Raw genomic sequence first — 27531 nt, 5'->3', positions numbered from 1 at the left:
AACAATAGAGATTTATTATCTCATATAACAAAAACTCGTAAGGAAATGTTGGTTACTTCTGTGGCTAAAAAACATCATTTTATTTCTTGCCTCTCCGTCCACAGTATGTAAGGTAGCTTCTTCCTCATAATAGCAGTATGGCTGCAACAGCTTCGGTCATCACATCCTCACACAATGCAGAAAGGGGCAGAAAAAAGAATCGTTTGTTTCCATAACTGTTTAGTGTTGAGAAATCTTTCTCGCTCTTTTGCCCCAAGAAAACTTTCCCTCACACCTCCTTGGCCAAAATTGGGTCACCTGACTCTTCCTTAGCCAAAAAGAATGGAATGATCGTAATCTACTTCCATGAGTCAAGATTGACTAACTACTTCTATGAGTCAAGACTGATTCTGGGTTTGGGTGGGAGTCTGCAGTGTCAGCTGGAAGTAGGGCTAGGGCTGCGGGTATCGACTTTTTAAGCCAGCTTTATTGAGATACAACTCACATACAAAATGATTTGTACATTTAATGTGTACAGTTCAGTGGCTTTTGGTCTATTCATAGATTTGCGAAATCATCACCACGGCCGATTTTAGAACGTTTTCATCACCCGTAAAAGAAATCTCATACGATTGAAGTAGTTACCCTCTATTCCTGATGTCCCTAGTCCCCAGCAACCACTAATATACTTTCTGTCTCTTTGGATTTGCCTATTCTGGATATTTCATATACAGTATGTGGCTTATTACAACTGGCTTCTTTTCACTTAGCAAAAGATTTTCAAAGTTCATCCATGCTGTAGCATGTATCAGCACTTCCTTCCTTTTTATGGCTTTATAATATTCTTTTTTACGGCCACAACACATTTTGTTTATCCATATATGAACTGATGGACATTTGGGTTGTTTCTGCCTTTTGGCTATTGTGAACATGATGCTGTGAACATTGTAATACAAGTATTTGTGTGAACATACGGTTTTACTTCTTTTACATATATACCTAGTAGTGGAATTTCTGGGTCGTGTAGTAGTAACTCTATGTTTAACTTTTTGAGGAACTGCCAAACTCTTTCCTACAATGGTCGAATGATTTGTCTCAGTTTCTCCACGTTCTCTACAATGCTTGTGATTATCTGTCTTTCTTATTATAATCATCTTAGTGGGCATGAAGTAGCATTTCACTGTGGTTTTATAGTCTTTCTTGAAGCATATGGACAAGTGGAAGAGAAAGGATACCTGAACAAATCTGGGATCATGTTAATAATAAAGGAAAGAGAATTGGCTGTAACAGGCCAACAACAGATTCTGATCACAAATAAATTAAAAAAGGTTCTTAGTTAAATTAATTCGATAGCCTTATTCATTTTACTTCAACTTTACATTTGATACTTGTTTTTGACTCAGAATTTCTCAGTTACTGACTCGAGAAAGAGTCCTATTATAATAAGCCAATATATGTGGGTATAATCATCAGTTCTATAATTAAAACATGGCATGAGAAATATAACTCTTCAGATTCATTTGGGCTGATGTATTAATTACCCCAGTAGATGATATGGACGATACAATAGATGATCAGTGTTATAACATCAGTTCTCAGAAGACCATACTATTTATCAGGCCGATTTATCCCAGGACTGGGAGTTGGGTTTGGTGAAACATGGCAGAGTACGTGTTTTTTCTTTTTTTTCCGGAAACATGATTATGCACATTTGAAGACTTATTTTTGGGAGATGGGTGTATGAGTCCTATAAATCCGTAGGCCAAAGTCAAATTCAGTCTGAGAGTTTCAGGGAGCTAGCAAGAGAAGTTAAAGGGCTTAAAACCAAAAGAGAGTCTACAGCTTCTTACGATTGGCAATCATGTGACCATTGTGCTCAGTGTGGACCTCCCAGGTCATTGTACCCAACTTCTTTTTTGACTGAACTCAGTTTCCTACTGGTTAGTTGTGCTCTTACTAGATTTCAAAATCTCACCTCTTAAGGTACTCATGGACTGTTTCTACCTTTGCTCTCCCACACAGCTTGGGTCTCTGGAAGCTGAACCTAACTCTCCTTTTTTAATGATCAGATACTGCTGTTTGCCTATCTGACAACCATTTCTTCTTCCTTCATTGTTAACTTAATGTCAAATTTTTGGGGCGTAGCTTAGAATCCCAGTGTCATAATCATATTTGATATTTTTATAAATTAAAGTGAACTTAGAAGTCATGTAATCCTCATTTTCTCCTGGGAACTAATTCAAGCCCATACCCTCCAGTTGGGCCTGGCACACCAACCACTAACCTCCATTAGTACTCCTGTCTCCAAACGTACAGTGGTTCCTTGACATTGGTCTGAGCATCAGTGTGGGTGATTTTGCCTACAAATACCAAATGGGCCCTTTTTCTCTCTTGGGAACCTAATAAATCAGAATCTTCAGGAGTACAACCCAAAACTGGTACTTTATAGGTTCCCAAGATTGATTCAAATGTGCATCTAGTGCTGAGAGCTGCTGATGATTGTAACTTTCAAAAAATTCCTTTGAGAAGTATATGGATGTTAATGCCATAAAGGGCTATACTTTGGTACTACCCTAAATTTTCTGGTTGATATCATGTAAACAACCATGACCCTTCATCCCTGTTCTGAAACGCTCCTTGATACTCTACAAAGGCCATCTTGACTGGGAAGGACCATAATTGATTTAGGTTGGTATTTTCCATGATTTTTAAAAATATATCTGTTATCTTTGTCAGGCTGTAGGTAAGAGCACATCCAAAAATATTTCTTCCCTCCATAAATTTGAAGCCTTTACTTTTGGATTAGGGGTGTGTGTCTTCAAAAGCTTAATTTCTTTACATTGGTGTGATATATACTGTATACATTTGCTTTGAAAGATGAGTTTTAGGAATGTTATGCCCAGAATTCGTGATCCCCAAAGACCACTAGGGAGCCGAGTCCGATGCAAAAGCAAAAGAGCCTTTATTCGAGCTAGCTCGAGCTCAATCCCCTACCTGCACCGACGCAGCGGTGAGATACCAGGGAGAGAGAGTGAGTTTCAAAAGCACAAAGGTTCTATAGGGGACTAGGGGCAGTTGGTGAGGTAATGGCTGTGGCCTCAGCCGATTGGCTGGGGAAGGGTCGTGGCCTCGGCCGATTGGCTGGGGAAGGGTCGGAGTCCTGTTACGCAGGTCGCTGGGCGTGTTTTGATCAGGAAGTTTGAACGGGTGAGTGGGAGGTTACTCAAGGGGAGGAGGCGTGGTCTAGGTGAAGGACACAGAACAAGATGGAGTCGGCCGGCGGAGGCCCGCCCTTTTAGGAATCCTGAAGCACATTGAATATTCTGCTCTTTTCTTCTTTATCATCCAGTGAGTTTGTTCAAATGATGACAGTTCTTCCCTGATTTAAGTGAGATTATTGCACTTCAAGTGAAGTGTTCCAGGGAACATATTTAGGCATTTCTAGGTTTTCTTCCATGTATTATACACGAATTAGCTTGGAATAACATGATTGTATTTTTATACCTGGGTTTTGGACTCCTTTCACTTTAGATGTGCATTCCAAACACGGCCATCGGTATTGAATTCATAATGCAAAGTTGTTTGGAAATTGTGTCATGTTAGTTTGTTCCCACCAAATAGACTTGTTGGGAGGTCAGCCGTTCTTGGAAATTGCTCCCAGAGAAACCAATCATCATCAAGTTTTATTACATGTGCATGGTGTAAAGTGCTTCAAAATCTGTAACAGCACCAAAAAAACATGGTATCAGTCAATGGATACAAAAGCATATGTAATATACAAGTGTCTGTCTGCATGCAGCCTTGTGCTGAACACTTGGGACTGGGACCTGTTACCACATTTATATTTGCAAGCTGTATTGCATATTGGGGTGATTGCTGTAACAAGCTAGTTAAACAGAAGCAGAAAATTGTCCCAGAGCTTCCAATACGAGGCAAACAGCCTATGTCTACATGTATGACTGGAATCAGTTTCTAAGTGATTAAGTAAAAAATGATCAGCTAGACTAGCGGTTCTCAACTCTGGCTGCATATTAGTATCACCTAGGGAGATTAAAAAAAATAATAACGACACCCAATCTCTACTTGCACAGATCCTGACTTAATTGGCCTGGAGTAGGGCCCAGGTATCGGTTTTTTAAGTCCCCCAGGTGATTCTAATGTGCAACCAAAGCTGAGAATTCCTGGACTTGACTATTTACCTTGTGAGGCTAGGACAGTGCCTAACATAGCAGTTCAATAAATACTTGTTTCATGCAGCAGTAGAGTTGGTAGAAAGCTGAAATTTACATTCAGTTTTTTAAGGCATTTAAATAGCAACATTTGCTGAATGCTTAGAGTAATCTGAGAGGAGAGCCATGGATGTTTACAATGTGATCTCACAAAAGCCCTTGTTAGGCCGGAGGGCGTGGCGGGCGGTGGGGTTCTTAACTAACGGCTGTTATGCTTGTGTCTGGCCTAAGATACAAGGGTCAAGAACAAAAATGCACAGGTCCTGACTTCAAGGCCCTGACCTCAAGGTAATCTACAAAAACTCTACTGATTTCTCCTGTTTTCCTTTTTATGTGGTCTCCTTCCTGCTCTTAACTGACTTAAGAAATGTGGACAAATACTAGGGTCAGGTGGGTCTGCTTTTGCTTTTCATTATAATTTGAAGAAGAGGAAGGTGAAAATATGTTGAATAAACAGTAAGAGACCTCTGTGGAATTTTCAAGATTGTTTCTATGTCAGTGCAGTCAAGTTTGGGTTAAACTCATGCTGTAACTTCCTACTTTGAGCCGTAGCTTACTCTTAATTGCATGTCAGAAACTTTTCCAAATAGAAAAATTTCAAGCTACTTTCCATCTCTTAGTCATTGTCATAGCTCCGATGACTTCAGAGTCTTATCCCAAACGCCAGGGTTATGACTCCAATTTAAATATGTAAATTTAAGAAATGTAATGCCAGTGCCCTTTCTTTTTAGTGTAGATTGGCTCCAAACCCCGGCATAGCTGGGATTCGATAATTACTTTGGCCTATAGTAAATCTAGTTGGGTAGTGAATCAGGTAACATTTAACTAATTGATTGTATTTTCTTTTTATTAATTCCATGTTTGCAATTGAGTTGAGTTATGTATGAAGCAGTAAAAACATCCCCGCTGTTCTTTGAAAATGGTGTTATATTTTATCACGCAGCGTCTTAAGCATACTAATGTTTAAGGAGGTGACATGAGGATTAAAATGCAGCTTTACTTTACGAACAACATAGCTCTCCACAGTAGTCGATACAGCATACATGTAGTGAAAATGACAATCAGCTGATCTATTAAGTGTGGGGACAGATGTCTGTGTAAAGGATTTCTGTGTCATTACTGGGAGACGTGCGTGTGCATTATTCATCTCCGCTCTGGCACTACATTCAAATCCTTTCCACGTGTTCCCTTTTGAAGCACTTTCATGCTGAATTGCTGTCTGTGAATTTTTGCCTTACATTTAACACCCAATTTGACTTTTCGCAGAATCACGGGAGCAAAGTAGGGTAGAAAGTAAGGGTCAAAGAAGAGCTTAATCTGAAAATCCCAGCTTTGTGTAGATACAGTTGGTAGAAGAGGACTCTGGTGAGAACGCGCTCTGCGGAAATGAAAGCTCTACAAATGTTAGGTGGGATTATTGTACTCAAGTATGCTTGGCTCCGAAACCCCATCTGTTTTGCTGATTAGTAGACTTTCACTAATTACCCATCAAGAAAAAGGAAAAAAAAAAAAACTTTCAATTCTGTTTTTAGTAGTCTCACCTGAGGAATTGAACATGTTAGGCTTTTTTCTTTTTTTTAAACACTCAGGAGATTAATTCAGTTTATATCCAAAAGAGGAAAAGACCTTTTTCTTCAATGGTTGACTAGAGTAGAAAGGCCTATATAATTAATGCAGTAAGTGATATTCTGGAAATCGCGTTTGAATAGAACCCTCCTCCACCCATTCACCCCCAAGGGCATTCTAACCGGTGAGACTCAGGGAGCGAATTCTGCTCCTTTTACCTTGTGTGTCTGAAAACAGGACACTTGGTGGCTGTCCTCCTTAAGCACCAAATTTCCTTGATTTAGCTCTTTCTTGGGGGAAACAAAAGAGTTTCCCTCAAGCTTTTCTTGGGCTCCTGACAGATTCTGTTCAACGTTATGTGCTAACTGAATTACTAAGACATTTCCTCCAGTGAGGAAACAGCAGTTGGGGGACTCTAGCCTTATGATTGCTTTTTCATTTGAGACTCCGTTCGCTTAGGAAGAAATTGTTTTCTTGGGGTTTTAAGACACACCTCCGTTCTTTGCATTTTCACTGATTTAATTGCTTTCTGTTCCTTCTCCCTTCTTGCTTTTCTTTCAGCAAGGTGATCTGGATTTAGTCTTGTCATATTGTCCTCTTCAATAGCATTTACCAGCCTCTTGACCACACGACACATCTTGAATCCAGAAAGTATTTTTAGGTGGCAATAATGTTGGTCTTCTTCACAATATCATAGTTTGCACAAACTGTGGTTCTGTATGTTCTTAGAACTATATGGCTATCGCTCTGAGAAGTTTCCTTATGGAACAATGGCTCCTATGTTATACTAGAAAGCTTTCTCTAAATACCATGAATGCAGAACCTTGATGCATGTGGTTTTTTTTTGACCAAATGAACAAAACCCATCATTTTCCTATAATTCATGGCCTCTTCTTTCATTGCAATTAAGTGGTATTCCATATGAGTGACTCTTCTCTTCAACCACCCACATCTGCACTGTGTGGGGAGGAAAAATAACTTTTCCTGTACCCTTTCAGGTTCTTGGCTGAGACACCCCTGTGCTATAAGACAGATTAACAGGAGAAAAACAAGCAGAAGGTTAATAACATGTATACCTCCTGTATGCGTGGGAGGTACCCAGGAAAACTGAGTAACTCCCAGAAATGGCCCAAGCCAACACCTTAAAAATTACCTCCAGCTAAAGACAAGAGAAGGTGTTCCGGATGGGGGTGGGGAGTGAGGAGTCAGTTATGGAAGGCTATCAGGAAAAGCACAGTAAACAACGGTAAGCTTGTTAACACAGTTTTAAGTCATTGCCTTCGCTGATAAGAGTTTCAAGAGATTTAGAATCATCTTTCTCCTCTTGGTACAGAGAGGGAGACACCCTAACAAATGGAGATTTTCCTTATAAATCTAAAAGTCTCTTACAAAAGTATAAACTCTACTCAGTTTGTGGAGCTTTTCCTGTGTCAGCTGTTTCTTAAAAATATCAGCCTAAAATAATCCTTATGGCAAAGAGGCATGTTTTGGGGTGGTATATTCTGCTTCCCTTCAATTGGTCAAGTCAATTTTTACCTTCTTAAACCCACACACATTCACACTGCTTCTTACTGTTTGCTGTCTTCCATGGAGTATATACTGTCCTACTAGGTGAATATATAAAATAGCTTTATTATAATGCTTTCAAGCAAAACCCAGAAATTAAAAGTAAAATCAACTTGTAGGTGAAAATACCTTCTGATATGTTTTGTACAGTGCTTGGACATGAGATCCAAGATGATTCTCTATATGACAAAGTTCAGTCTGTGTTAGCTAAGGTTGTTGTTGTTGTTAACATTTATTTATTTTTTGAGAGACAGAGACAGAACACGAGTTTGAGAGGGGCAGAGAGAGGGAGACACAGAACCCAAAGCAGGCTTCAGGCTCTGAGCTGTCAGCACAGAGCTCGATGCAGGGCTTGAACTCACGAACTGTGAGATCATGACCTGAGCCGAAGTTGGCTGCTTAACCGACTGAGCCACCTAGGCACCGCCCCCCCGCCCCCCTCCCCCCCCCCCCAGCCAAGGTTGTTGTAAGGTCTCTGTGTACTCACTTAGTTCAGGGTTTGTCCAGAAAGGCACTACTGGCATTTGGGATTGGTTAATTCTTGGCCATCAGGGAGCTGCCCTGTGCACTGTGGGATGTTTAGCAGCATCCCTGGCTTCTACCCACTGCATGCCAGTAGCATACCCCCCCACCAACAGTGACAAAGCTATCTCCAGATATTGTCAAATATCTCCAGGGAGGGGTGGAGTGGACACAAAATAACCCCGGCTGAAAAGCTCTGGGTTAGAATATCTGGGGCCTGGCCCTTCATTAAAAAGATGCAATCACTTTTCAATATAAGCTGTATATACAATTTTCAATTAGTGCCAGCTATGCTCTGTCTGTACCGCCCTCATGACCTTCAGTGTGCTTCCTATATTTGAAGAGTTAAAAATAGCTTCATCTGTTTTCTGTGATTGTGACATGATTATCCAAGTAATTTATAATATCCTTGCCCAAGCTCCATTTTCAAGCGTTTTCTCCTACAAAGCAATAATCTATAATATACCACAAACAGTTCATCTGTGTCGTTTCTGCATTGGTCTCTGATCTGTGTGTTATGCTGACTTGCCATTATTTTTAAAGCAGTGATGCTAAAACTATTTTGGATAAATACTTTCATTGCTTTGTAACTTTGCTGGAAAGATTAAAGACACTTTATTTTAGTATTTTTTTTGATGGGGGGGGGGGATTTCTTCTTTACTACGGATTTTTAGCCTGCACTGCTTTTTAAGATACCATGTTCTGATGATTTATTTTTTAAGTTTACCCTTTCAACATAACTGCTGCTATAAGCCCAAGCTGCATCATACATTTTCAGGACCTGTTGGCTCACTAGAATTTCCATGTTTCCCCTCAAATTCCCAGGAATTTCCTATTTAAAGATAACTTTGATTTTGTATAAACCTCGCTGTGCCATTTAAGTAATAAATATTGGTGCATGAACTGGTTTGACTTTCTGCTGAGAACTGCTAAAAGCCTTTTAATAGAAAACAATAGGGAATGTCAAACTTTGAATCACGATCTTACTGAAGCAATTTTTCTTAGAGTTTCATCACGCAGAAGTTTTATCCTTGCTCAAATTTTGCCAGAAATTATGTCCAGTTAAAATCTATTGGGATGCTTTGTGCGGCTTGTTTACCCGTGTTTCTATGAATAAAAAGCATGCTGTTAACATGTTACTGACATTTAACTTATCTCATTTTTATCTATGGATATATTTAGAGCCAGAATGAGATTATGACTTTATTTTAGGTTAGGCATTCACGAGGAGATGTGGTATCATGGCCACATGCATGTTTAATAGTATATGACTGGTTGCTTTGAAGCAAATAAGCTAGAATTCCCCCCAGATGAGATACTTATTTTCACTCTGTCTTCTTGCCAGTCTTTGCCCTCTAACCTAGGCCAGCTGTCTGACAACAGAGACCGTGCGAAAGGCCCGAGGACTTGGCAGAGTTGTCACCACTATAGAAAATGAGTAGTAGATATAAACTACTAGGTTTATTTATTTGGGTATTTTGCAACTACAACATGTTCTCTGTGAGTTTTCACCAGGCCTTAATTTTTACTACTCATATAGATCTATTTAGACCAGTTGAGAAGGTGAAATAAAAATGAACACCAAGCAATAAGTCACATCACCCATTCTGGCCTCGTGTAAACACAGTCTTTGTGTGTGAAGCAGGAAAAGTCCCTTTCCACAGCCAATCACCATTTTGGACTTTTCTTTATCTCCCGCACTTTCTCCCTGCCTTCTTCCTGCCTGTGTCCCTCCCTCCTTCTTTTCCTTCCTGCCATTTTTTTAATAGAAATGTTTACCTGGTTATGGTCTTTATTACTCATGCTACAAACATGTGTTCAGTGCTGAAATAATAGTCTTATTAGGCTAAATAATAAGAATGTTGCCTATGTTGGACCTTAGAAGAGGTGGGTCCTAAGACACCTAAAAGATGTATGTTGTGGATAGATTGTATTTTACTTTCCCTCATTGCATACTTCCATCCTAATTTAGTGCCTCACATATGGAAGGTACTTAATTTGATTTTTTTTTCTTTGATCAAGGTATCCTTATATTAGAAGTAAAAACTGATCTTGTTTTCTTCTACTTGTAGTTTCTTTGATGATCACAGTTATTTCCTTTTCCAAGAAGGGGAAAGAAAATGCTTTTATATAGCATTACTGTACAATATCTTAAATATGCTCATTCCATGGTACTTAAAATATTAGAATTTATCCTTTTTTGCATGGAAGTTATTTTTCTTAATAATTAAATATATTGGTTAATTCATTTGCTGCCTACAGATTCATCAAGAACTAAATATTTACCATACCCTGTTGCTGGGCTCTGAAGATGTAAGTACTTGGATGAGATGTCATACCTGTCCTCAGGAACTAGCAGTCTGGTTGATGAGAAGAGGACACAAATAACTATGGTCTTGGAGAACAGGGGCTATAATATAGACATGTACAATGTGCCATGGCAAACAGGAGGTTAATTTCATTCATGGAGATAGAGTGGGCTATGGAGGGAGATGGTAACAATTGAGCGGGTCTTAAAAATTGATAGGGGGAGCCTGGGTGGTTCAGTCGGTTGAGCGTCTGACTCCTGATATCAGTTCAGGTAGTGATCTTAAGGTCGTGGATGGAGCCCTGCGTCAGGCTCTGTGCTGGGCATAGAGTCTGCTTGGGATTCTTTCTCCTTCTCTCTATTCCCCTCCCCCACTCATGTTCTCTCTCTGTCTCTCTCTCTCTCTCTCTTTCTCTCTCAAAATAAATAAACACTTTAAAAAATTGTTAGGAGTTTACCAGTTAAAGAAGTAAGAATATATGCTGAGGGCAGGGTAGAATGGTATCCATTTCACTGGAAGGGCATGAGCTAAGGCATGGCAATTTGTGATTTGTTTGACATGTTCATCATATGTTCCAGTGTGGCTGGAGCATAAGTTGCATTGGGACAACTTAAAATACATAATACCAGAAAGATAGAATGATGAATGCCAGTTAATGAACTTAGACTTTATTCTGTAGGCAGAGACAGCCTACAGAGTGTTTTAAGCAGGATTCTGGCATGATCTTGCATTTTGTGGAGAGAATTTTCGTAGCAGTATTGAGGGTGAATTAGGGGGAGAGGATATGGGATGTGAAGGAACAAGTTAGGACTTTGCTATAATTATCCAGGTGAGAGATGATGAGTGCTTGAAGTAGGACAGGGCAATGTAAATGGAAAGGAAGAAATATTTTGTAGGTATGATAGATAGACAGAACTTAGTAACCAATTATATACGGGGCATGAGGAACAATAGAGAAGAATGACCGCAAGGCTTCAGCTACCACCTAGGGGAATACCGGAGGAAGTGGAGGGAGAGATTTGACTGGGAAAAGTGGTGTGGGATGTACCTGTTATAAGATTACTGTAGAACACTAGGCATTCGGAATTGTGAAACTGGAGTTCAAGAGAGAATTTGGAGCCAGTGACATAGATTTGAGAGTTATTACCATATATGGGGTAGTTAAAACCATGATCTGTGAAATCGCTCAGTGTAAGCATATAGAATGAAAACAGGGAAGGGGACGTAACTCAGGGGGAAGACAGGTTATAAGAAGCTGGTAGAGAAAGAGAAGCAAAGGGACCAAGTTATTGGGCCAGAGATGTAGTAGTTAGACTGGAGGAGAACTAGGAGATAGTGCTGTTGAGGAATTCCAAGACGAGAGTGAAAAGGAACAGAAGGGATGAGAAGAGAACAATTAAGAAACAGGGAAAGACTGAGAGAGAAACTGAGAGACCGAGAGAGATTGAGAAAGTAATTTCATGTTGAAGAGAGAGCAAGAGAATGAGCAAGAGAGAAAGAGATTGAGAAGGAGTGAGTGAGATAGTAGAGGTCAATTTTTATATAGAGAGAGCTACAGATAAATTTGAGAGGGCAATGATTGATAGAGCAAAATTTCAGAAGAGATGGTACAAGGGAGATGGAGATGAAAAGCACAAATGAGTGAAGATTATTGGAAAATTAAGAGGACATTTCCTCTGTTGGTGCAATTGAGAAAGGAGTAAGAATTGATGAAAATACATTTGGGAGGAATAGATGAGGAAAGTTGAGAGGTCGGACCTGATAACTTTTGACTTCTCTAAAGACTAGAGAAAATGCCCTCGATGACCAAGAGAATGAGTTGGCCTGAGTGAAGTAGGGCTGAGTAGGAGCATCAGTGCTAGATTTTTAAGGACCAGCTGTTGTAAAAACAACTTCATGGATCTGTAGGGGAACAAATCAGCCAGAAGATTGCATTTCTCTTGCTGTCAGCTGCCTGTGAGCAGGAAGAGAGAAAAAAATGAATCGGGCCTGGATGCAGGGTTGTGAATTGGTGTGACAGATGTGGTAGCAGGTGGGGCATAGGGGACCTGTGATCACCAGTGAGGTCAGGGAGGCACGTGAGGGTAGCTAAGAAGAGGCTGATGGAATGGGAACTCAGACACAGTATGATTGGACGCTTCATTGATGTTCAAGAACAGATTTAGTGGGAGTGAAGAAGTACATTTTAAGTCTAATTATAAGGTTAGAGTCTTGAACATTTAAATAGAGAGTCTATTCTGGCTCAACTAATTTTTATAACTAAAAGTAATGTTGAGTAAAACATGAAAAGAATCTTTAAACTCCCATGAAGCATGCGCCTGTGATTAGAGTTGTGAAGGCTCATAGGACTAAGATCAGAAAAACTGAAGGTAGAAATGAAAGGCTCTGTGTGTGTGTGCATGTGTGTGTGTGCATGAGCTAAGGCATGAGGTTACATGACTTGTTTGACATGTGTGTCATATGTTCCAGTGTGGCTGGAGCATAAGTTGCCTTGGGACAAGTTAAAGTATATAATACTAGAAAAATAGATAAACACACACATTTATACACATTGTCATCTATATTAATATTACTATGTATAGTGTATATTTTATAGATATACATATATTTTTCTTTCATCCTATTTGAAGCAAGAAAAGCTTGAAAAAATTTGACGAATCTCTGTGTAAGCGAAAAGGGAAGGATTGGACCTGAGAGGAGCTAACAGAAACTATTAGGGTCTGTGGTCAGATTCTCGGTAGGTGGGCTTAGAATTCAAAGTCACTGTAATATATTAAAGAAATGATTTGAAATCAGCCCAATTCAATTGGGGTGTGTTATGAAGTAACATGAGAAGCAAGAAAAAAAAAAGAAGAGGGGAAAAAAAAAAAACGGGTGAGGAAAGCCTGGCTTGTTACTCATAAATCCTTTCACGTTTTTGTATGCCCCACTAAATATGTGTTGCATGAACTTAAAAGGTGAGTAGGTTTTACTTGTGAATAGGAAAAAACTGCCGATTAACTCTACCCTTCATTCTCTGTCCTAAATCTGTCTCTCTCTCTACCAAAATTCTCTCCACAAAATGGGAACCAGCTCTTGCCAGAATCTTGCTTAAAAACACTTTCAATGGCTCTTTCCCTATAAAATAAAGTCTATATTCCCCTAACCAGTTGGTCCCAATTATGGTTGGTTCTACATCAGAAATAACTTCTTGAGCTGATCTTTCTACCTCTATGTTGACATATTAACCTCGTGTTTGCACAGAATTCACATAGATTGCCCTAGTAAATCTTGCTGAGCGTTAATGCTAATTAAAAGATAACACACAGGGTATAGAGGCTCTTTCTGAAAAGGGACAGTGTTCTAGTTAGTTCTGCTATCATAGTGTCCTAAATCAATGTGTTTCCCATGATCAGGAAAGTTAGAAAGCAACTTCTAAAGATTTAACTTTGTCCTGTGCCAGTGAACCCACCCTTGATCAAACCTGAGCGCTCAGCAGCAAGAGGGCGTTTGTTCTTACCGTGTTTTCTGCTTGATTTCCTTCGGTTGACGTGAAATGGATGAAGAATTTTAATTTGTCTTTTTGCATTCAAATATAAAAAGTCATTGGGTGTTAGTTGAAAATTTATGAAGTGACAGTCTTGTTAATAAAGATAAATGAGATGGCTTGTTTTATTAATATTAATGTTGCACATAATGTAGCTTTGCTAAATAAATATAGGGTTACAGTTGGCAAATTTTGCAAACTAAGAATCTATAGTAAATGCAGAGCTTAAGACCACAATGCAATTTTCAAGTGCATTTCGGTTGTTGGTAAATTTTAAAAATTGGAGAATCACTTAGATTTGTTTGAAATATTTGGGTGGCAACTTGATTCATGATTTCCAGAATTTGCAGTGATGGCTCAGTCATCATATAACAATGAGAACTAATGCAAAGCATAAAGTTACCTGGTAATTGAGAAGCAGAATCCTCCATGGTCTAATACAAGTCAGCCCCATCACTCTGAACTCTGTAGGGGGCCGCATGGTCTGGTTGCAGTGAAATACTTGTAGTCTTAAAGAAGAAATCAGGCCTGCTTTTCCTATGGGAGAGGGGAATTAAATTCATAGTGGGGGTGGTGTGGAAAATGGGAAAGGAGAAGGCCTTAGACATGTCTTTATTTCACTCACTCACTCTTTCATTCATTCATTAAATATTTATGAGTACCTATTATGTACCAGGTCCTACGCTAGGTGCTGTGAATATGACAGATAAAGTCTTTGCTCTCATGGATATTCATCATTTTACTTCTCAGATGTGGTGCTCATGTGCTCCTGTGGTGTTGTAAGTTGTTTGTAGAATTTGGCTAAGTCTTTCAGGGCAAAGTCCTACTTCACAAAAATGATTAAGATGTTGAGGTAGAGAGAAGGCAGGGGAATTGTAACTGAACAGAAACAATGTGGAGAGTTTAGTTGTCCCCTCCTTACCTCTTTCCCTCTTGACTGCCTGTTGCACTTTACCAATGGATTAGCAAATGGGATGTGTTCTATAGGCAGTACATGACTCCATTTTGAAGTTTTCATGATCATTTTGGAAAGTGACAGGAATTAGAAGGCCAGCGTTGGCAGCCCAGGAGGCAGGGGTGACATTTATTCTGGACCTTTTTTCCCCCCCCCTCTTTTTAGTCCTATGATCTAAGCTGTGATTACAAGTGTAACTGTATTACTCAGTATTTAAATTTCATAATGTCACAATAAGCATTAAAGTGTTAAGAGAGGAACACAATGTAAGAATTGAGTCACATCTTTAGATTTACCGGAAGGTTAGTTCTCCTGACGTATACTTATAAAAGACTCAGGATCACAGACGTGGCTAATGAATTTGGCCAAAAGTTATCATCCGAATGATCCTCAGACCTTGTGTACATTTGGATTTAGTAATACACCATTCTGTACTTCATAGGGAACAAAAACATTTCAGAACCAATCTGTTTTTGAGGAATTCAGTTATGTCTTGCTTTCTTAAATAAAATGATTGGCTTTATGACTCACAGTTACTCTGTGTCAGTGAGACATCAGAAATATCTATGAAAAATAAAAAGCCAGAAATTATCCAGGTGTTTTTAAAACATCCAGCTGTTTCGGGTACCTGGGTGGCTCAGTCGGTTGAGCGTCCGACTTCAGCTCAGGTCACGATCTCACGGTTCGTGGGTTCGGGCCCCGCATTGGGCTCTGTGCTGACGGCTTGGAACCTGGAGCCCGTTTCAGATTCCGTGTCTCCCTCTCTCTCTGTCCCTTTCCTGTTCACACACTCTCTCTCTCTCTCTCTCAAAAATAAATAAACATGAAAAATTTTTTATAACATCCAGCTGTTTAATTTTATGGTCTAGGAAAATTAACCTCTAGATTGACTATTTCTCCCAACATCCAGAAATAATATTTTAAATAATGTAAAGGGAGAAAAAGTAAATACCATGTTAGTCTCTTTCCCAAGAAGAATTGTGGCTTTCGGGGCATCTGGATGTCTCAGTCGGTTGAGCATCTGACTTTGGCTCAGGTCATGATCGCTCAGTCCGTGAGTTCAAGCCCCTCATCCAGATAGCTCAGAGCCTGGAGCCTGCTTTGGATTCTGTGTGTCCCTGTCTCTCTGCCCCTCTCCCACTCACACTCTGTCTCTATGTCTCTCTCAAAAATAAATAATAAAACATTTAAAAAAAACCTTAAAAAGAATTGTGGCTTTCTTCTATTTTTCTTATGGGATCATCACAGTATTGGAAAAAATTCTTGTTTCACAATCTAAACTTACGTACCTATGTTTTGTGTAGAGAATAGTTAATTTCTCTTTGATGGATTTTCTAATTTTTTAATACCCCGGTGTTAGTATGTAGGTATTTTGATGATAGGTACTTTAAAGGAAAGTTACAAAGGGTTGCACTACTTTTACTTAGCAGCTAACATTAGTTTCCATGGCTGAAGACATGTAAGCTATTGTCAGTCTTGACAGTATAGAAATAAGATCAGCTTTGCTCAAGAAACTTTTCATTTGGGTTAATAATATTAGAGTAAAATCCCAGCTGAGTCTATATCAGGAAATCTTTTATTCTCTGATATCATTACAGATTCAAGAATAACAACTGTTCCTTTAAATAAAATCAAAGGGATTCAATTCGGGGCTGAATAAAAAATATATTGGAGAAGTGTGTATAGTGGAGATATATACTCTTGCTCTGTTGGGAACCCATTTATCTCTGACTCTGAGACTAATCATATTATTAATAGTCATACACACTCTGGGCAACTTGAAAAACAATCAGTTTGTTCAGTTCCAGAAGGACTCTCTGAGATATCTTCTCTTGCCTGAAAAACCCTCAGTTTGACTCCATCTCTTTATGAGATTAAGTATTTCTCTACATTTTTTGCTTTTGCATATGTATCTACTCCATGAAGATGCTTCATACTCAGACTGTCTTTATTGTTCATATTATTTTATCTCCTTTTGCCCCTTGGTAGAATCTGTCAGGTATTAGTGATCAGCAGATGTTCTTTTGGTGAGCCAGTTCGAGGGCCTACATCTTATTTCCAAAGGCTCTTGTGTACCACTGATCTGATGAATCCAACCCCCGCTGCTGTTTCCTTTGGATGAGTTTGTTCATGCCTGTATGAGCAGCATACACCTACACTAATATACTTAGGATCACTTATATTTTCAGATGACACTTCAGATCCATGTTAGAATGACCTGAAGCTGTATGGTACTAGATATATAACCGTACTAGAGTGAGGAGACTACTAATGTGGGCGTCAGACTCAAGTAGAATTGCAGTCCAGATTTGACTGTCCAGGCCCAGGAAAAGAAGCTATGTTCAGCAGTGGGGTTTTACAGCTTTTTTTTCTTACAGAAAGTACAACCATCTTTTAAAGTAAAATCTTATGTGGAATAATAGAATTATTATCCTGTAATAATTAAGAAAATGGAGCTGTCCAGATTAGAGAGAAGACTGAGGCCCAGTCTCTCATCTCTGCCTTGTGCTTGGCCTCCTTGTCACCCCATACCATGACCCTGTTTTTTTAAATGTTTATTTTTGAGAGAGAGAGGGAGAGCATGACTGGGGGAGGGACAGAGAGAGAGGGAGATGACAGAGGATCTGAAGCAGGCTCTGCACTGACAGCGGAGACCCTGATGCGGGGTTTGGGCTCATGAACTGTGAGATCATGACCTGAACCGAAGTCAGAACCTTAACCGCTGAGCCACCCAGGTGCCTCCCATACCATGACCCTTAAAGAATCTCTTTGGAGACCTAAAGCTCAGAGGAATGAGATTGAAAACCACTAGGGTAATAAAAAAATGTTTTTCTTAAATCATTAATCGTTGACTTTGGAATGTTCCTTTTTAATTTTTTACATTCCAAAACTGGAGTTACAGCTATTTAGTAAAGTCCTATCAGTTTAACATAAAAATAATGAGTCTTACTGTCCAATTAGAATCAGGAAGAATTAAAAACCTTTCCATCTTTACCATCTTATTTGAAAGATTAAACATAAAATTAATGAAGTTTCAGGTAATTTGAAAGCTGGTTTCTGCACTCCACCCTCATATCCACTGCCCTGACTGGCGGGGGTGGGGGGAGCTAATATTTGTTGAACATCTCCTATGCCACGAGCCCTGTGCATTATATTCTCTAATTCTCACAGCGACCCTGGGAGGCAGATAGAAATTATTCTTCTTTTATGAGTAATCAAAATTTGGCTCATAGAGATGAAGTGGATAATCTGGATCCTGAACCCTAATCTGGTTGGCGTAAATGTTCATACCCTTTCCCCAATATTAGGTATCCTCCCAATAATATAATGAGAGGAGGCAGGGATAGCATGAAAAATAAATACAAGAGAGTTCTGAAAATCTGCATAGAGATGCCTTTGGCCACAAATGTAGTCTTTTTCATGTACTAACTATGTACTAGTATGTTTGTGCCTCTTCTGTTTATTTGCAATATAATTAGTATATTCCTTCTATACCCATCTTCTCCCATGCCTCTTTCCTCCTTTCTCCTTTTCCTTCTCTCTTTATTGCCACCTTTACAGTTGCACAGTCTTTTTTTTTTAATTAATTCATTTATTTTGAGAGAGAGAAAGAGGGAATCCCAAGCAGGCTCTGCACTATCAGTGTGGAGCCTGATGTGGGGCTCGAACTCACAAACTATGAGATCATGACCTGAGCCGAAATCAAGAGTCAGACACTCAACCAACTGAGCCACCAGGTGCCCCTACAGTTGCACAGTCTTTAAGGGGGTTGGGTCCTCCTCTTTTCTAGTTAAGGTTCTTTTGGTTGCAAAAGATGGAAACTCACTTAAGATAAAGTGGGAAGATTATTGAAAGAATGTAGAGATATCTGTCATAGGATGCAATGGCAAGATGTGCCTACTGTATTACAACTTAAGTGACTCTTTCTACCTCTCTGCAAGTGTATACTTTTTCTTCTGTGTGCTTTTTTCTCATGGCTTCCCGGCGAACATCTACTCTTTCTCACCTCACACCTCTAGCTTCCCTTAATTGACTTCCTCTTTTTAATCTTCTTGAGCATTGCTCAGTATGAATGTCCAGGTCCTAACTCAGCATGAGCTTTCAGATATAGTGCCTGGATCATTCCCCTACATCTCTAAGCCCAAGTTTCTGCTGACCTATGATTGGCTCGACTCAGTTCAGGATACAAGCCTTCTTATATTAGGTGTTCTGCTCTGGTCCCATCACCTGTATTGGTTTGGCTGGTCACAGGTTCAGATATGGTTCCTTCAGTAGAGGCTGTAAGTAGGGCCTGAACCCCAAGACATGTCACGTATCCTTTCCTTTACACTGGACTTTGCTTCCAAGTATACTCTTCTCCCTGTACTCGAACTATTTAGACGAGGAGAGGAAGGACCCTTGTGACTAGCAGGACTTTCTCCTACAAAGGAGGTCAGATTGTTCAATTCAGGACTTAGAGTGGGAGACATGTTCAGCTCAGTCAAGCCTGGGCATCCCATAGTGTAACAGAAGGCTCAGAAACCTTTGTAGGAAAATAAATGGAAAACATTTTTCTTAGGTGTTTGTTTTTGCATGCAGTCAATCCTTACAAAACTGCTTTTCAAACTAGAATGCACAACATGAGAAGCCTTTACCATGTAGCACAGTTGCTTTAGACGTGGGTGAGAGAGAGGAGTGTAATCCACCTAGCCTAAAGTTTTCCTTCTTGTGTAAATAGTAGGAATCATTTCTCTATGAATCAGATGTACTGGCTGTTTTGTTTCTGATGGGTTTGTCCATACTTGGAAAAGTACCTGTGATGCTGCTGCCGTTTAAGGCTGGTAGTACATCACAAAATCACTCAAAGAACATTCTCAAATTACAGTGCAGCTCTTTTATAGTGTGTGTGAGTGTGTGTGTGTGTGTGTGTGTGTGTGTGTGTGTGTGTGTGTAAAGGATGGAGAATTGCAATGTGAGGTGGGAGTAACGCTTGTGTTATAGGCTGATGAGGTTTTAGCAAACCTTGGCTCTAAGAGTTATGATTTGAGTAGCTGGTAAGAGTCCTGATACATAAAGACTTGGTTAAAAGAGTTCTAGGGTGTCATGTTGGGAGGTTGCAACTCTAATTTTCCAAGAAGCCTAAAAAGGTTTTTCTTATACTCCTTAGGCATCTTTCATTATGAATAGTTAACTAAGGAGGTGTTAAAATGCAAAATTAAACTGCGTAAATTTTAAAGACATTATTGGCTTTATTCAGTGATTCATGGATTGGGCAGCATCCCTTCTAACAGATAGAAAGGAGCTCGGGGCCTGAACAAAATGAAAGACAATATCTAACATAGGCAGAAGGGAGCAGGACAAGGAAGTTATACCAGCAAAAAGTGGATTGGTTGTGAAAAGGGTCTGTCAGGCAGATTACCTGACTAGTGCTGACCAGGTAAGTCCAAATTGACTGGTTTAAGATTCCATTCCTAGAGGGGCTGAAACTGTAATTAAGTTAGGTATTAAGTCTCAGTTTGGTGATGTGGGGCTTAGCATAAGTGACTCCCCTTTGAGCCTGTTGTCTCTCTTTTAACAGATGTAAAGAAAATGGTTGTAATTGATAAGCTCTCAAACCTGAAAGCATATCACTTTCAGGTTTGAGGGTTTTTCCTTAAAATGCTTTGCTTCTAGACACTCTCTCTTGCCCAAAGTATCAACGGGGTTAGTGGTGTTTACAGAGGGCTAGTCACTCTGTGGTTGCTCAAGCTTTTGTACCTTAGGACCTTCCTATATGATGTGACGATTCTCCTAAACTTTATCGATGATGACTTCTCACTTCAGGGAAGCCTCCCCAACTATCTTAGAACAGACCTCCTCATCCCTCATCTTCTCTCAATTTATACTCTGTTTATTTTCTACATTTTACTTATCACAATCTGAATTTATTTTATTTAAATTGTTTTAGGCTTTATTGAATGTCTTTCCCACCAGACTGTAAGCTCTGAGAGGGTGAGGGCCATATCTATGTGAGTCACCGTTGGTAACACCACTGCTTTGTACAGTGCCTAGCACATAAAAGGTGCTCAATAAGTGATTGAGAGACAGATGGATGAAGAAGGCATTAGAACACTATCATCCACGTTTACAAAGGATCCACATAAGCCATTGTTTCACGTTAGAAAACATGTAAGAACCCTATTTGCACACTGGCTGTGTCTCTTATGTTCACTTGGTTAGCATTAGTGATGCTAGAGAAAAGGATGAGGGATTTGAGCAAATCATATATATGGAAAGTCTCCAGACATACCTTCCAAAGATTATATTTATCAAAGTTTAATACACGTACATAAAAGTGCCCTTGTTATAAGTGTGCAGGCTGATGATTTTCTCATAACACTGAACATACCCATGTAGCCAACACGCAGATCAAGAAACTCTATATCCTTGATTTCCTGGAAGCTCCCTTCATGCCTGCTTCCAGTCACTATTCCATCAGTGTTAACTACAATCTTGCCTGCTAACAGTATACGTTAGTTTTGCCCATTGTTATTTTATATAAATGCAATCATAGTTGGGACTCTTTCAATATTATGTTTGTGAGGCTCATCCATCAGCCACACTGTTGCATGTCCACACTTAATGTTTTTAAACAAGTGGAAATGAATCCCAAGACACAATGAGAGGCCAAGGTAATGGGAGAAGGAAGTTAGTCATATAGACTGAAGATTAGAGATTTATGTGCTGACATGAGCCATGTTCTTTTAAAGTCATTTTACCTTCTTTGCTTCCTCTAGCCTTGCTTCCCAAAGCTTAAACATGTAGCTTACAAATATCTGCCCTTGGGAAAAATACTTACTGATCCACTAAAAATCCATCTCTGCTACTGCAAAAAATAAAAAAGTAAAAAATATATTGAGCTCATGCTCTCTCTCTCTGAGGTGTGTCAGTAGTATCATTTCTTTATACGAGGGGGTGCATTTAATTATTGATCCTTAATGCATATGTTCTGAAGGTGTTTATTAAACTGAGTTTAGGGACATTGTTCTTTCCATCTCCGTGCAGGAGGTTATGAGAAGACCTACAGAGGGAGGGGCGATGGAAAACCTGATTAAGTTTCTGGACTTTACACAGACAGATAAAAATAGGATACTATGTGTGATTTAAAATTGGCAAGGACAGGCCTTCAGTATGTGGAAATCTCCTCAAGTTCTTAATCGTGAGTTATATGTTTTTGTGACAGTGAAAGGTAGAATCTTTAATTAAACATACCTTAATAACCTTCCCTTAGAAAATCTCTTTTTAAAAATAAATGTGACATCAAGTAATCTATGGAAAGTGTGGAGTAACTCTTCTAAAGTGCTACCTATATAATGAGGAGGCACTCTCTGACAGAGAAGGTTGCCAAGCACTTGCACAAATTACTAAGGAAGGCTGGGGAATCGATGGCCATCTGTTCAGCATGGTTCTTATGCAAGTGTGCCTGGAGCCAGGGCGGTGGTTGACATGATCTTAGAAGGAAAAGACCTTTTTGTTTTTCATTTGATAATTATCAGGGTTCTTCAAGCCTAAGAACATCCCTTAAAACTTGAGGAATGAAAGAAAACCTTCCTTTGGTTCATGCTGTGTGTCTGTCTCTCTCAAGCATTTTCGGACTTTGTGCCAGAGACTACTTGGAGGCAAAAAACACCATTTATTTTACTCTGTCCACTTTTTGTACCGCACATTAAAAAAGAAAAAAAGTATTGTTTGGGTAAAGAGCTATTATTTACAGGGCATCATTTAAAAATGTTATTATTGCTTTTTAAAGTGGTCAAAATGACACTTTTAAAACCCACAATTTTGTGTGACCTGCATATTGAACCAGACCAGACACCACTTGAAAGATCTTTGCAGGCCAGTACGGCTCCATACACAATACTAATCAATACCACTTAGACTCCTTTTGGGGTACGTACAAGGTGCCAGGAACTGGTTGGCACTTTACATATATTATCTCATTTAATTTTCTCAATGATCCGGCAAGGGTAGGTATCATTATCACTCCACTTATAAATGAGGGAAGTATTTCTTGGCCAAGTCAGAGAACCAGCCCTTAGTCACATAGCTAGTTTTTTTTCAAGCACTGAATTACGCACTTAGATGTGTCTGACTGCAAGGCCCACATTTCTTTTCTATATTATGCTTTCCTAATACTTTGGGAACCCTGTCCTATTTATTTACTTATTTTTTAAGTATATTTATTCCAAAAGAGAGGGAGGGAGAGAGAGAGAATCCCAAGCAGGCTCTACACCATCAGCCTCAACCTCGATGTGGAGCTTGAACCCATGAACCATGAGATCATGACCTGAGCTGAAATCAAGAGTTGGATGCTTAACTGACTGAGCCACCCAGATGCCCTGAGAATGCTGATCTATTTAAAATAAGACTGTAACAAACACGAGTACTGATTTGGATATATTTCCAGGTTCAGCTGATTTGTTTCCTAGTCATTTTTTAAAGTATTATTTATTTAGGTGATCTCTGCACCTAACGTGGGGCTCAGACTCATGACCATGAGATCAAGAGTCACATGCTCTTCCAACTGAGTCAGCCAGGAACCCTCTAGTCATTTTTGACATATTGGTGTGTTTGAGTTTTAGAATCAGATAGTCCTAGGTTTAACCCTGCCCTTTCCACTCGTTACTCATGTGACCTGTAGCATGTGACCCTTTAGGTTCCTCTTCTGTGAAGTAAATCAAATAATAGAATCAACCTCATAAGGCTGTTTTAAGGATTAAAGGAGATGATGCAAGTGAAAGTGTATATCAGAATAATAAAGAGCACATAGTAAATGTTCAAGGAATATTATTAGTAACAATGATGCTAAGAATGGTTTTTGAACTTACAGGACCTTGATAGTCTCTCTTCCCCTGTTCAATATTTAACTTGGTTGCCTCCCTTCAGAAGCCTTTCCTGTTCCATCAGGGCTAGAAAATGTTTCCTACCATCCAGAGTTAGGTTTACCAATTCAATGGAGGCTGTCAACAAAAGAATCATGGTTCTCAAACTTAGATTTTTTAGCAGCCTGACTTCCCATCTTTAAGATCCAAACAATAACCACAAAAATATAAATGAACTTCAGTCAAATTGAATCATATGTGTCCTAGAATCTCAGATCTTGAAAATATTGTAATAGCAGAGTTCATGCCTATTTATCTAGCCCTGTGGCTGTCCTACAGGCCAAACCAAAGATTGAGTCACATGGTCTGACAGAGAAGTTTTTTTTTCAGCTTTGTAATCTGATTTATAGGATAATATCTATGAAAGCATAAAAATTAAATGAATTTACTTATACATTTTTTGAATCACTTTAATGGAGAAGAATACAGGAATTCCAGAGTTGAACTCTCCCAAAGATCAGGGACCTGTGCTACTCCACATCCTTCTTTACAGTAAAAGCCTATCAACAGTGTTTTTTAATATCCTTGAAAGGCACCCAAGTAGAAGGTAATTAACATCTATTGCAATATTAATAACTTCATTCCAGAATTTCCATTGGTTTCTGTTGTATAGCTTCAACTTGTAGAGCTTTTATTAATGCAATGATAAAGTTACAGAAGCACATGTTTTATCTTATTTTTTAAAAATGTTTTTATTTATTTTTGAGATGGGGGGTGCAGAGGGAGAGAGGGAGACACAGAATCGGAAGCAGCCTCCAGGCTCCAAGCTGTCAGCACAGAGCCCGACACGGGGCTCAAACCCACAAATCATGAGATCATGACCGGAGCCGAAGTCAGATGCTTAACTGACTGAGCCACCCAGGCACCCCATGCTTTATCTAATTTTTGGTGTTGGGAAAAGTGATGCATATTCAGAGGGGGAAAAAACGGTTAATTAGCCCCAGGGTTTGATAGACATCATTTAGTAGTCGTCCAGTTAATCTAAAATCCTGCATATAACCAATTACCATTGTAATGAGAACTTTAATTTTTAATTTTTAAACTTCCTATCCAATTTCTTTCAATCATTGCTGCAAAACATTTGAAAGCCAACAATGCAGAAGTAGCTTTAAAGGCCGGTGTTAGAAATGGTCAGATCCCCAGAGAGCTAAAATACAGTTCGCCCATGTAGAATGATCTTTTTTTTTTACTCTGAGCATTATATAATTTAGGCTTTGAAAAAAGTTGTACAAAGGAGGAAACCCAGCAACTTTTAGTGATAAAAAACACCGCGCAACCATGTTCATAGAATACCCACTCAAGGCCATTTTTTTTTTCCTGATCTTTTGAAAGAAAAGAGTGTTGAAGGCAGCAGATGGAAGATTCTTGTTGGATTCTGCAGGTCTCTGTGTAGCTTATGCTGTTCAGGGCCCTTTCTGCTTTTCTCCTTTCCACTTTCCTCTTCCACCTCTTAAAGAGATTGCCCTGTTAGTTGAGGGTGATTCATTTCTACCAGTGGTGAAAGGCATTTTCATCCACCACTCTGAGGTAGTATTAATCTGCTAGGCCTTCATAAATTTCATTGTGAAGGGACTTAATTTGTTTCCATTATGAGAACTTTTGAGTACATTCAGTTATCATAATCAAAAAGCACTTAAGTGCATGTGTGCTATGCCAAGAGAATTATAGTGACACATTTTCTGCCCTCTGAGTGTTCAAGTTTAAGAGTAAGTGCCAGGTTTTGTGGATCGCTACGCAGAAGGACAAGATGATACATGATCTTGGTGAGCAAACTTGGGCTCTGGTTGTCAGGCCTGTGTCACAGCTGGGAATTTCAGGGGAGCTGGGAGTGATGGAAGTCCAGCCATGATAGGGACACAAACAGAAGCCTGGTTAGTTTGTGTTGATTGGAGAAGTGTATCCAGAGGATCAAGCACGGCGAGAGGGTGCAGGCAGAGGTGGAGTCCAAGCATACAAACAAGTTGGTCAGGATTCAAGCAAGAAGACACAGTTTTAGCCCAGATTCAAAACAGGTAGGCATGTTTGCTTAGTAACGCAGCAGCCATGGTCGGAATCTGTTTTCCTTCCCTTGCTCAGATTTTAAACATTTCTGATATGTTTGCTTTATGAATACTAGTTTGGGCTGCTTCCCCAGCTGAGGCAGGCTGCTGCAGATGCTGGGTGTTGCAGTACAGACTGGGATCCTGGAGTGGGCTCTTGTAATTTTACCTTTGAGACTACATTAATATGAATAAACATTCATTGTGAAGGTCAAATGATATCTAGTGTCTCAGGGTTGCAGTGTATCTGGACTTCTTAAGATTATTTCTTGGCAGTGAAATGTACCATATAGGCTGACTCCCATCAAAGCAGCTTTTAACGTTTACATTTAGAACCGAGGAAACCAATTGGCATCTGAATAGAACTCCCCGTCCCCCGCCCCCCCCCCTTCAGCTCTTAGTCCCTAAGGGCAATAGACTTCCCAGAAAGGGATCCTAGACTGTGGTAAACTCCAAGTTATTAGTCAGTCGGTTCAGTGGTAAGTACCAAATTAGTCCCTGTTTTTTTAATTCAATTTTTACTTATTTTTAATTTTGCCTGAGGAAAAGTAGCCATCCCGTTAGCTGCAGGATTTCACCTTGGACCTCTAGTCCTCATTTAGTTGGATCCACATTGGCCACTACACTGGTTTCAGCTTGGACAATCATACTATTTTTACATAGTGTCACTGTGATTTGATAAACAGATACTAGTGCCCTTTCTGGAATAAAGGCAAACATAAGCCCTTGGATGAGTGAGAGGGGAGGAGGCAAGGACTTTAAGGCATGCTTAACAAGCTGCTAATTACTCTTGATGGCATTATGCCACTGTGCCTGTATTAAGAACAATCTTGATCCCTGGAGCAGTGAGCCAGAGAGTATCACTTGGAACCCCTAGGGAAGAAGGGGTGAGGTGGTGTGGGAGACTGTTCTAAAGAACTCTGGGGGCAATCAGTTCAAGAAAGTTAGGGAGGGCTCCACTTTGACAATAAGTTCTCAGTGATACCTGAAGAATTAAACAGTCTTCTGGATTCTTAAGAAAGAGGGAGCAATGGGAGAGAAAGGCACCCACCATTTGTGCATTTGGTCTTCATAATAACATCATCAGTAGGTATTTATTATCATCATTGTTTTACAATTGAATAAACTGAAGCTCAGAGAGGGTAAGTAACTTGCTTAAGCATTGTGGTTAAGAATTGGGGCTCTGGAGGCAGAGGAAGCTGAGTTTAAATTTTGGCTTCCCCTAATTTGTAGCGGTAAGAACTTGGGACAGATAAAAGAGACATAATGACAGTACCTATAATCAAAGAGTTTGTGGATATTTAATGGCAAAATGTGTATAAATCGCTTAGCACTGTCTCATATTCCTAACAAGTGCTCAAAAAGGATATTTATTTAGGGGCGCCTGGGTGGCTCAGTTGGTTAGGTGTCCAAATTCAACTCAGGTCATGATCTCACGGCTTGTGAATTTGAGCCCCGCGTCGGGCTCTCTGCTGACAGCTCAGAGCCTGGAGCCTGCTTTGGATTCTGTGTCTCCCAATCTCTCCGCTCCTCCCCGCTCACACTCTGTCTCTCATTCTCTCTCTCAAAAATAAATAAACATTAAAAAAGGATATCTATTTATAATCGTCCTCCTCCTGATCATTACCACCACCACCACCCAAACATGTCAGGCCCCATCAGGCCCCAAAGCTCATTCTGTTTCTGGAGCATTATATAAGTGCCTCCCAGTGCTAGTCACAGTGGTGGTAAGAAGGGCCAAGGAAAGTCAATATATACAAGCAGAAGATGAAAATATAAGGCAGTGAGGGGAAAAAAAAGAAAGGAAGGGCAAAATGTGAAAAGTGAGATAAAGGGAACTTTATAGCAAGAGGTATAGTCGCTAGAAGGCCACTGGCTAGCAATTGTCTCAGATGCTACACACAGTGTGGTCTCCACTGGAACAACTCTTCCCTTCTGAA

The 27531-nt window shown here is 39.7% G+C and overlaps 1 protein-coding gene across 1 annotated transcript in view; it reads left to right on the top strand.

Annotated features, from left to right (window-relative positions):
* Positions 1-4447: 4447 nt before the first annotated feature.
* Positions 4448-27531, top strand: part of TENM1 (teneurin transmembrane protein 1) — a 734132-nt gene continuing 711048 nt past the window's right edge. Inside the window, exons 1-2 of the mRNA XM_042974325.1 lie at positions 4448-4496; positions 10125-10175. The gene's annotated coding sequence lies outside the window, so the exon portion shown is untranslated. The remainder of the gene's footprint in view (positions 4497-10124; positions 10176-27531) is intronic.

Source organism: Panthera tigris, chromosome X (assembly GCF_018350195.1).
Source record: "Panthera tigris isolate Pti1 chromosome X, P.tigris_Pti1_mat1.1, whole genome shotgun sequence".
In the NCBI taxonomy this organism is placed as follows: Eukaryota; Metazoa; Chordata; class Mammalia; order Carnivora; family Felidae; genus Panthera; species Panthera tigris.
This window is presented reverse-complemented; position numbering and strand designations above follow the sequence as displayed.